At 42.6% G+C, this 8547-nt stretch overlaps 2 long non-coding RNA genes across 2 annotated transcripts; both read left to right on the forward strand.

Annotated features, from left to right (window-relative positions):
• The first annotated feature begins 742 nt into the window (after window positions 1-742).
• On the forward strand, window positions 743-3064 carry LOC126019003 (uncharacterized). Its single transcript, XR_007498920.1, has 4 exons — window positions 743-887; window positions 1395-1489; window positions 2374-2457; window positions 2908-3064. It is a non-coding gene; the product is annotated as an uncharacterized LOC126019003 (long non-coding RNA).
• A 3792-nt stretch (window positions 3065-6856) lies between these two features.
• LOC126019005 (uncharacterized) lies at window positions 6857-7810 on the forward strand. The gene is made up of 3 exons (XR_007498921.1): window positions 6857-6987; window positions 7254-7429; window positions 7690-7810. It is a non-coding gene; the product is annotated as an uncharacterized LOC126019005 (long non-coding RNA).
• The last annotated feature ends 737 nt before the right edge of the window (window positions 7811-8547 follow it).

An 8547-nucleotide genomic window follows, 5' to 3' on the forward strand; every position in this document is an offset into this window, starting at 1 on the left:
CCATTGACACATGTGTAGCACAGAAGCACACTTCTGAAGATTTAGCCACACAATGTGTAAACCAACGCTGAATCTGACTGCCCCACACATGGACACAGGGTTGGACCCACAAGCCTACAACTAGAAGCACCTTCAAAATATTAAAATCCAGGCGAGACAGATACCGCTGAATTAATGACAACTACTAAAAAATCACCTGCAAATGGAAACACTGTTCCCATTGCATAGATGGGAACACTGAGGCTCAGAAGTTAAACCAGCTCAAAATCCTCCTGCAGAAGCTGCAGAACTGAATGGATTTCTTTTCCCTTCTCCTCTGCTTTCACAAGCACCTTAAAGCCTGCAAACATCACCGTTCTGGAGTTCAGATCAGCCCTGACCCTTGATTTAACCTTCCAAACTTCAGGAGGGGTGGAACTGTAGGGTCATATTTGGGGGAGCAAGAGTCCCTTTGATGCGGGACTCAGCTCTAACACACTGCACAACTGCGCAACAAGTGGGGCTGCGCAACAAGTGGGGCATCCATTCAAAGCCACCGGAAGCAGAGAGCTGCAAATTTCCAATTCTCTTCAATTTCCTTCCGACGTTTCTTGTTCCTCCCCACCTTTCCTACTCCGCACTGTCCCCCATTTCCCAGCAATGACCTCAATGCAAATACAAGTGCCCTGGGCGCAAGTAGGTGACACAATCCGTGTGGTGCAGCATCTTCCCCCTCATTGGCTGCCTGGCGCTCCAAGACCACCCCAGCCCCTAAGCGGCGGGAATAAGAGCAGCTGCCTGGTGCTGGGAGCTCAGAGGCATTGCCCAGCTCCCAGCTGTTGCTGCTTCCCCAGACACCTGCGCTGCAGCTTCTGACTGCACCTCTGCTCCCAACCTCTTACCACCAGGTGAGCTTTTTGTGTTCCTGCCTAGTTAAATGAGTGATGGTTTTCCTGCCCTCCTTTTTCTCCCTGTTCTCCCTCACTCTCTCTATGCTATTCAGTTTGCAGTCTCGTTCCTTATCCTCTGCCTAGGTCCATCTCTTAAGCCTGGCGTCTATTCGGACTTCTCGACAGGTAATACGGTGTCCAATCTCAATCTGGGACCCCCGTTCCGGTCTTTTAGCACCGAGGGGAGGCGGTTCGGACTCATTGTCTCCTGCTGCATATGCTTTTTATCTGCTCTGCGCGCTGAGCATCGCGTGCTGGGACTGTGCGCTCAGAGCAGTTTTCTCTGCAGACTGTGTACTCGCTGGGTGGTAGCTTTCTGCAGATGTGTGCTGCGAGATTCTGCCTCCTGCAAATGGGTCCCGGGAAGGTGGTTCTCCCGGAACGACTGAACAGTAGACAGTGGCAGGACCGGACCCCAGAGCTAGGAACACTAACAATCTGAACGTGTTTGTACTGATCTTACAGAGAGGCATGATGGGTTTCTGGAAGATCACCTCCTTCCTGGTTTTCAGCATCCTGGCCCTGTACCATATGGGCCTCTTCGACGTTGAGGACTCTGGGTAAGGAGCACAGCCCCAGGTAGTAGCACACATGCTCAGAGAGAACTGTTGTGTATCTGAAAAATTAACAGTGATCTCTGTGCAGGCAATTGGGGGAGGGGCATAAATGTCATTTTATAATTGGCATATAGTAATGACGTACAGTATTCTTGATTGTAAATTTTGTAAATTTTAGTGGGTCTCAAGATTTCCTTTTTTTTTTTTTTTACTGATGGTAAGTTTTTTTTTTTATTATTTTTAAACTAAACTACAGTACCTATAGCAGGCAATTTTACTAATTTGGTTCATGACATGCAAAATGAATTGGATGTTAATCTTCTCTTACTGCAACAGAATATCATTAATTCACATGTGATCTGTTCACCTATTATTCTAAAGATTACATTTACTAAATTGAAGCATATTCAATTATCAGTATTGTATATGATATTTTAACATTGAATTTACTTAAAACTTCATTTACAAAATTTATGGAAAAATGAGCCTTTCACTGGACTAGAATGATAGTACAGTGGGTAGGGTTCTTGCTTGCACGTGGCCAAGCTAGTTTTGATCCCTGGCACCTCATATGGTCCTTAAATGTGCCAAAAATGATCCCTGAGTGCAGAGCCAAAAGTAAGAGTAGAGGACTGCCATATGTGACCTTCGAAACAAGAAAAAATTTAAAAAAGAAAATAAGCCAACCCTTTAACAAGCTTGTAAGCCCTATCTCCATTACATCTTTCTCCTGGTCAATCAGAGGAAAAGTATTCTCTTGTTCTATCTAGTGGGAATTGGCATAATCAAATTCTCCTGAAAAGCCCCCAAATCAGAAAATCTGGCTGCTAATCTTGGAGACGGGCAGAGAGTATCTTAAAGCTTTAACAATATTTATTCTTCTGTAGCACTGAAGAGGAAACAATATACCTGCTGGACGATGAGGTTGAGATAATGACTACTGAACTGCCAAAGGAGAAATAAGTCTCCAGGTGAGGTTCTCCATCTATCCTAATCCTTTTGGTATTAAAGAAAAACATTTCCCAAAGGGCAGGAAAAACAGGCTAGAGGTACTCATACATCATGGTGGCCCAATTTAGTCCACATGTAAAAATATCCATTTCTAAGAGCAGCTGGGGAAGGTGTGCAATTGTCTACAATTAGTGACAATTGTCAATTAGCAGTGACATGACTCCAGGAAGGTGATCGCCCTTGATGGTGAGAGGCTGAGTATTACATCTGAGTCTCGAAGGGCTACTGTAGCAAAAACAAATTCTGTGGGAAAACTGCCTGACATCACAGGGTTTCAATGTCCTCATTTGTAAATCGAAAACAATAATATTTACAAGACGGTTTTAATATAAAGGGTAAAGGAGGTTCTAGCATATCTTTTGCATCACAATGAAAATGTAACTAAATTCTTGTTTATTTTTCCTTTGCAGGTCATCATGTGGCTGAACTCTACTTTCAATTTAAAATAATTACAATTCGAAAAACTATGAACACAAGAAAATTAAATTCATCCTTCTTCGTAGAGAAGCCACCCTTTCTCTTTAAAATAAATAAAATCTAAAGGCAGAATAAAAACTATTGCAATGACTCATGTGTATTTTTTTTGTATAGTTGTGTCTTTCTGTATACTCAGTATTGAGTAAATATGACAACATGTCTTTGCTCCTCCATTAGCAAAGCTTGGTCCTGGCCCACCAATGTATTTGATTTTGGTGACTTTGGTAATCTTTACTGGTATGAGAAATCACTGGTTGAGGGGACTATGGGGACCTATGGAAATTATTTTGCCTCCACAAAACTCAGTGAGAAAGTGTCATTACATTCCATGTGGATTTCATCTGATAAAAGATGTATTTGATACACAGGGTGTATTTTATTGCTTGTCTTATGAGAACTGGGAACTTGTGAACACTCTGAGGACCAAGGTGATTCAAATGAGCAAAGGCAGGTATTTAGGATGGGTTCTTCTGCCCTGTACCTTCATATTCTATTAACATGATTGGTTCTTATTGGAATTAATCCTGACAAATCAGAGTCCAGTTTCAACTTATTTTCAGAGTGTCCAGGATTCCAAGTAGGAGATTTTAGGTACAGTTCTCCCTGATTCTGGTTTTACTTGCAAATTCATACCATTCCTCTCTGTAAGTCCCCAAGTGCGCCTCAATCTTGCAAAGTTCTTAAGTCTAATGTCTCAGGGTTTGGAATGGGACCAGACCTGAGTGACCACTCAGACCAGGTCTGAGTGACAGACCTGGTAAATCACCATCATTATCATTTCTTCACTGCGGTACAGAGAAGTGCCTTGCTCAGCTCCTGCAATAACTTCCAGATATTTATTTCACAGATAGTGATGGAGTATCTCTGCTAAGCACATTTCTAGACACTGATATTACTGCATTTTACACCCATAACACAGCTCAAATTCTATGTGGCAAAGTTTAAGGTGACAGACATTTGGAATTAAAGATGCTCACCTTGAGGAGGAATCTGGAATTTCAAGGAGTTCAATATCTGATTCAGTGTAGGAATTTCTCAGCAACATCTGATATTCTTCTGAAATTGCTGTTACTTTCAATGAATTAGGCAGTAATTTACCTGGAGCAACTTTATTTGGGTTAGTCATGTTTATTCCACACACTGTCTTTAGTTACTTTTTAAGGATCACACAGAATTTTGGTCCTTGCTCCTTGCCTGCTTTTCTGCCTATGCTCTACCTAACCTCACTGACTCCTATCTCATGGATGAAAACCCTGGGTGTTACAAAACTTACAAGTTCCCTTTCCACTTTTTATTACTGGGTTAATCCCTTCGTCTCTCCTGATATTTGCTTATATCATTTTTTGCCCATCTCCATCTTCCTGTATCAAATACTCTGTTGACTGAGTTTGTTATACACATGCAGAATGTTCTTAGCCCATGGCTTAATTTCCTTAACACCTTTATTCAATTCCATGCTCCCTAGCCATATTTTCAAAATTTCTTCCTGATCCAGCCAACACTTCCTACCCTCTTTCTTCCTTTGCTTTTTATTGTATTTGTCATAGTTTATTTAGTGAATAGCTAACAATCCTATATTCACAAAGGTAGCAATTACAACTTAACATTTTGCTGAACCTCCTATACGTAAGATTTCTCTGATAGCACTGAAAAATATTTGAGTGAATGAATAGTCTTCCTATCAACTTTTAGGTTTTCTTGAACTAATATTTTTCAGGCTAAATTGCATCGCCTGAGTGGTAAGTCACCGTAGTCACCAACTGCAGTGTTTACAGTTCCTCTGGTAATCATGGTTATCAGAAATTCTTACCACTAAATCTCTTCCAGTTTCTTCTCTTTGAACACATTTCTTCTCCCTGCATTTAACTAAGCACATTTTCATAATCTCTTAAGCAATAAACTAGACAGAGTGTAGGGTGCTTTCTAGGTATGATGCCTGTCACTGAGGAGATGACTTCAGTTTTGGAAAGGAAAGAGTGGATGATCGATTAAATCTGGGGATGAGATAAGATTCACTGGTAAAGAGCTAACATTGTATAGAAAGCCTACCTGTCCCCTATGGATATTATTCAACTGATTTTGAGCTCACCAAGTAACAAGTGAGTTTTATTTTAAGCACTGGTCACACTGTTGCAGGAACTTTGATTCATAAAGTAAGAATAAAGAGTACATAGAGCAATCAAATCACAACATGAAAAAAGACCAGAAACTGATGACAGAATTACTTCAAGATGGGAATATTATCCCCATTGCAAAGGTGGGAACACTGAGGCTGAGAGGTTATCAAAATCCTATTGACTGGAGCTGGAGAGCTGAATTGATTTCTTGCTTCTCCCCCCAACTCCTACATACACCATCTTCCAGCTGCATGCAAGAATTACCCCACTGGTTCCCAGCTCACCTTCATGAGCATTAACCTTCAAAACGTCAGGCGGTGGGGAATAATAGGTTCAGAGTTGGAGAACAAGGAACACGGCGATATAAGTCCCACTGTGGATCTAAGATGCATGTAATGAAAACTACCCAAAGCAGAAAGTTTTCCCAAAGAGCAAACTAATTCAGCCCCTGTACCTTTGTATTGGCCCCGGTAATCCCTGGCACTGCTGTGTCCCATTGCTTTGAAATGCTGGCCCTTTTTTTTTGCAGAGAATAATTGTTTTCCATGCATTTCCCCACTAAAGAAAAAAACTGTTTTAAAGTTTCTGCTTATTTTCAGGTTTTTTCTTTTTCTTTTTCTTTTTTTGGCCCCATCACCCTCCTTCCGTCAATGACCTCAATGCATATACTAATGTGATGGTTCCATTGGATTCTCCACTTGTGGACGCAAATAGGTGACACAATCAGTGGGGCGCAGGATCTTTCCCCTCATTGGCTGCCTGGAGCTCCACGACCACCGCAGCCCCAGAGCGGCGGGAATAAGAGCAGCTGCCTGGTGACGGGAGCTATCAGAGGCATTACCCAGCTCTCAGCTGCTACTGCTTCCTCAGACACCTGAGATACTGCCTCTCACTGCACCTCTGCCCTGAACCCCCGGCTGCCAGGTGAGCTTTAGTATTCCTGCTTAGGTACAGTATTGTCTTTTCTCCCTCCCCTTCTCCCTAAGTCTCTTTACAGACTTCGCTCACTTCTGTGTCTTCTTCAACCGTGTTTTTTCCTCCGTGATTTCACACAGGCTCCTGCACAGGTAAGACGGGGCAGTCTCAACGGAGGGACCCTTAGATTTCCTAGCGTTGAGTCGCCCCTATTTTCACTGCCTTTCACTGTATGTATGCTTTTTGCCAATCTTGGGGAGTTGAGTGCCGGGGTAGGAGCACCGCGCGCTTTAGACCGCGCGCTCAGACCGCGCGCTCTGAGCACTTCCAGGAGTTAAGTCCGAAGACTCCGCAGGTCGGGATTAGTTCCCTCAGGTAAAGAACTCCAGAAGTACAGCTCCTGCAAATGAGAAGGTCCTGGGAATTGGATCTCTGGGAATTAGGGAATTGCGGCAAAGGCGGGCAGGACCAGAGTTCCAGTCCGTGTCCTCTTAGAATTTGAATGATAGGTTTGGAGAGTAATTTTCTTCTCCCCTTACAGCGAGGCACTATGGGTTTTTGGAAGATGACTCCCTTTCTGGCTCTTGGAATCCTGTTCCTGATCAATATGAGCCTCCTTCAGGCTGCCCCTATCAGGTAAGCAAGCCCTTTGGAGTACTCTCCCTACTAACCCTGAAACAGAAAATGTTGTGCTTGGAGTTGTTTGTGATCAACAACTGCTTGCTAGCAACAGGGAGCCCTTTATCTTTCCTTAAAAAAAAAAAAAAGAACTTAAATTTATTTTCATTTCAAAGAAATTCTGTGTCTCTGAGCCTTAAAGTGGGATACTTTCACCTGCAGCACTGAAATGGAGACCACCTCTAATCCTGAGAATTCCCTGGAGGAGGAGGAAGTACTGTCCCAGCTGGCTGAAAAGATGAAAGCCTATACTCTGATGGTGGAGGCTGAAGAGATGTTGAAGAATGGAGCAGAGGAACACAGGTGAGGCCCCTGATCTGCCCAGTACAGGGCATCTCCTCCCTCTTTGTCCCAACACTCTAGGAATGGGTGAAAATTCTAAAGAGGCAGACCTCCCAGTAATGGAGGAGTTAATTGTGATCAGACTGTAGCCAGTAAACACACACATAGATCCCAGGATACTGTAAAAATGTAAGCAATTTCTGATCCAACATGGTCTCCCGGGCAGGTGTGAGTCCCTACATCATCTCACTGACAGGTCTTCTATTTCTCTCCACCCTGTCCATCAGTGTCCAGAAGAGATCCTGCGTCACTGCCACCTGCCTGCTCCACAGTTTGGTAGAGACACTGAGTGCCAATGAGAATATGGGAAAGAGCCCCCTGCTGCCCTACAACATGGGTTTCAAGGTTTATGATGGACGCCACAAGTTCCATAAGAACTAAGCTGTGAAGTGACTCCAGGAAGGTAATTAATTACCTCTGTGCCCCTTACCCATGGGAAGTGTGGGCACTGAGTATTGTAAAGCACAATTTTCTCCCAGGGACCTTGTAGGAAAAAAAAATCCTCGGGGGGCAGTGTTTGCTTTCCATGAGATTCAGTTTCCCACTGAGGGCAACAATGATATTTTAAGTTGATATTAATACAAAGTATAAAGTAGATATTAGGATTGAATTTGTCTCACAATGTATAACTAAATTCTTATTTCTGTTTTTTTTTCCCCCCAGGTCTCCATGTGGCTGAACTCTACTTTCAACTTAAAATAATATTTTAATGCATGCAAGAAACTTAAATTAATCCTTCCTGGCAGTGAAGCCACCCTTTCTCTTTAAAATAAATAAAATCTAAAGGCAGAATAAAAATTATTGCAATGTTCTCGTGTGATCTTTTTTGTATATGCGATTCGGTATTGAGTAAATATGACATGTCATCTTGTAGTAAACCTGCTGAGTACTGGTCCACCAATGTGTCTGATGTTGGTGACCTTGGTAATCTTTACTGGTATGAGAAATCACTGGTTGAGGGGACTGTGGAAACCTATGGAATGTTATTTGGCCCCCCACAAAACTCTCTGTGAGAAAGTCTCATTACGATCTTTGGTGGACTTCATCTGGATAAAAGATGTATTTGATACACAAGGTGTGCTCTGTTGCTTGTCCTATGAAAGCACTGGGGACTCATGAACACTTTGCTGATAAGGTGATTCAAATAAGCAAAGCCATCCCGATGGGACAGTTGTGTGTGTCTAGCAACATGATCCTTATTGGAATTAACCCTGTGAAACTCAGAGCCCCATTTTAATTTATTTTCTGAGTGTTCAGGGCTCCAATTTAGAGATTAAGGGTATATTTATCCTTTACTCAGATTTTTTCTTTGCCAATACTTTCCTGTTCTCCTCATAAAAACCCCTGGATGAAATCCTGAGTAATAAAGACTTTCTCTGGAATGGGGTCACAGAGTGGCAGACCTCGAAAGGTCATCATTGGTCACCATCCAGAGCCACTTCTTCGTTTTCTGAAGTGCAGGGTAATGCCTTGAGTCCTTCAACACTTTTCAGAAATTATCTGCCTGATTCTAGGCACCAG

This window comes from Suncus etruscus, chromosome 9 (genome assembly GCF_024139225.1).
Source record: "Suncus etruscus isolate mSunEtr1 chromosome 9, mSunEtr1.pri.cur, whole genome shotgun sequence".
Classification (NCBI taxonomy): Eukaryota; Metazoa; Chordata; class Mammalia; order Eulipotyphla; family Soricidae; genus Suncus; species Suncus etruscus.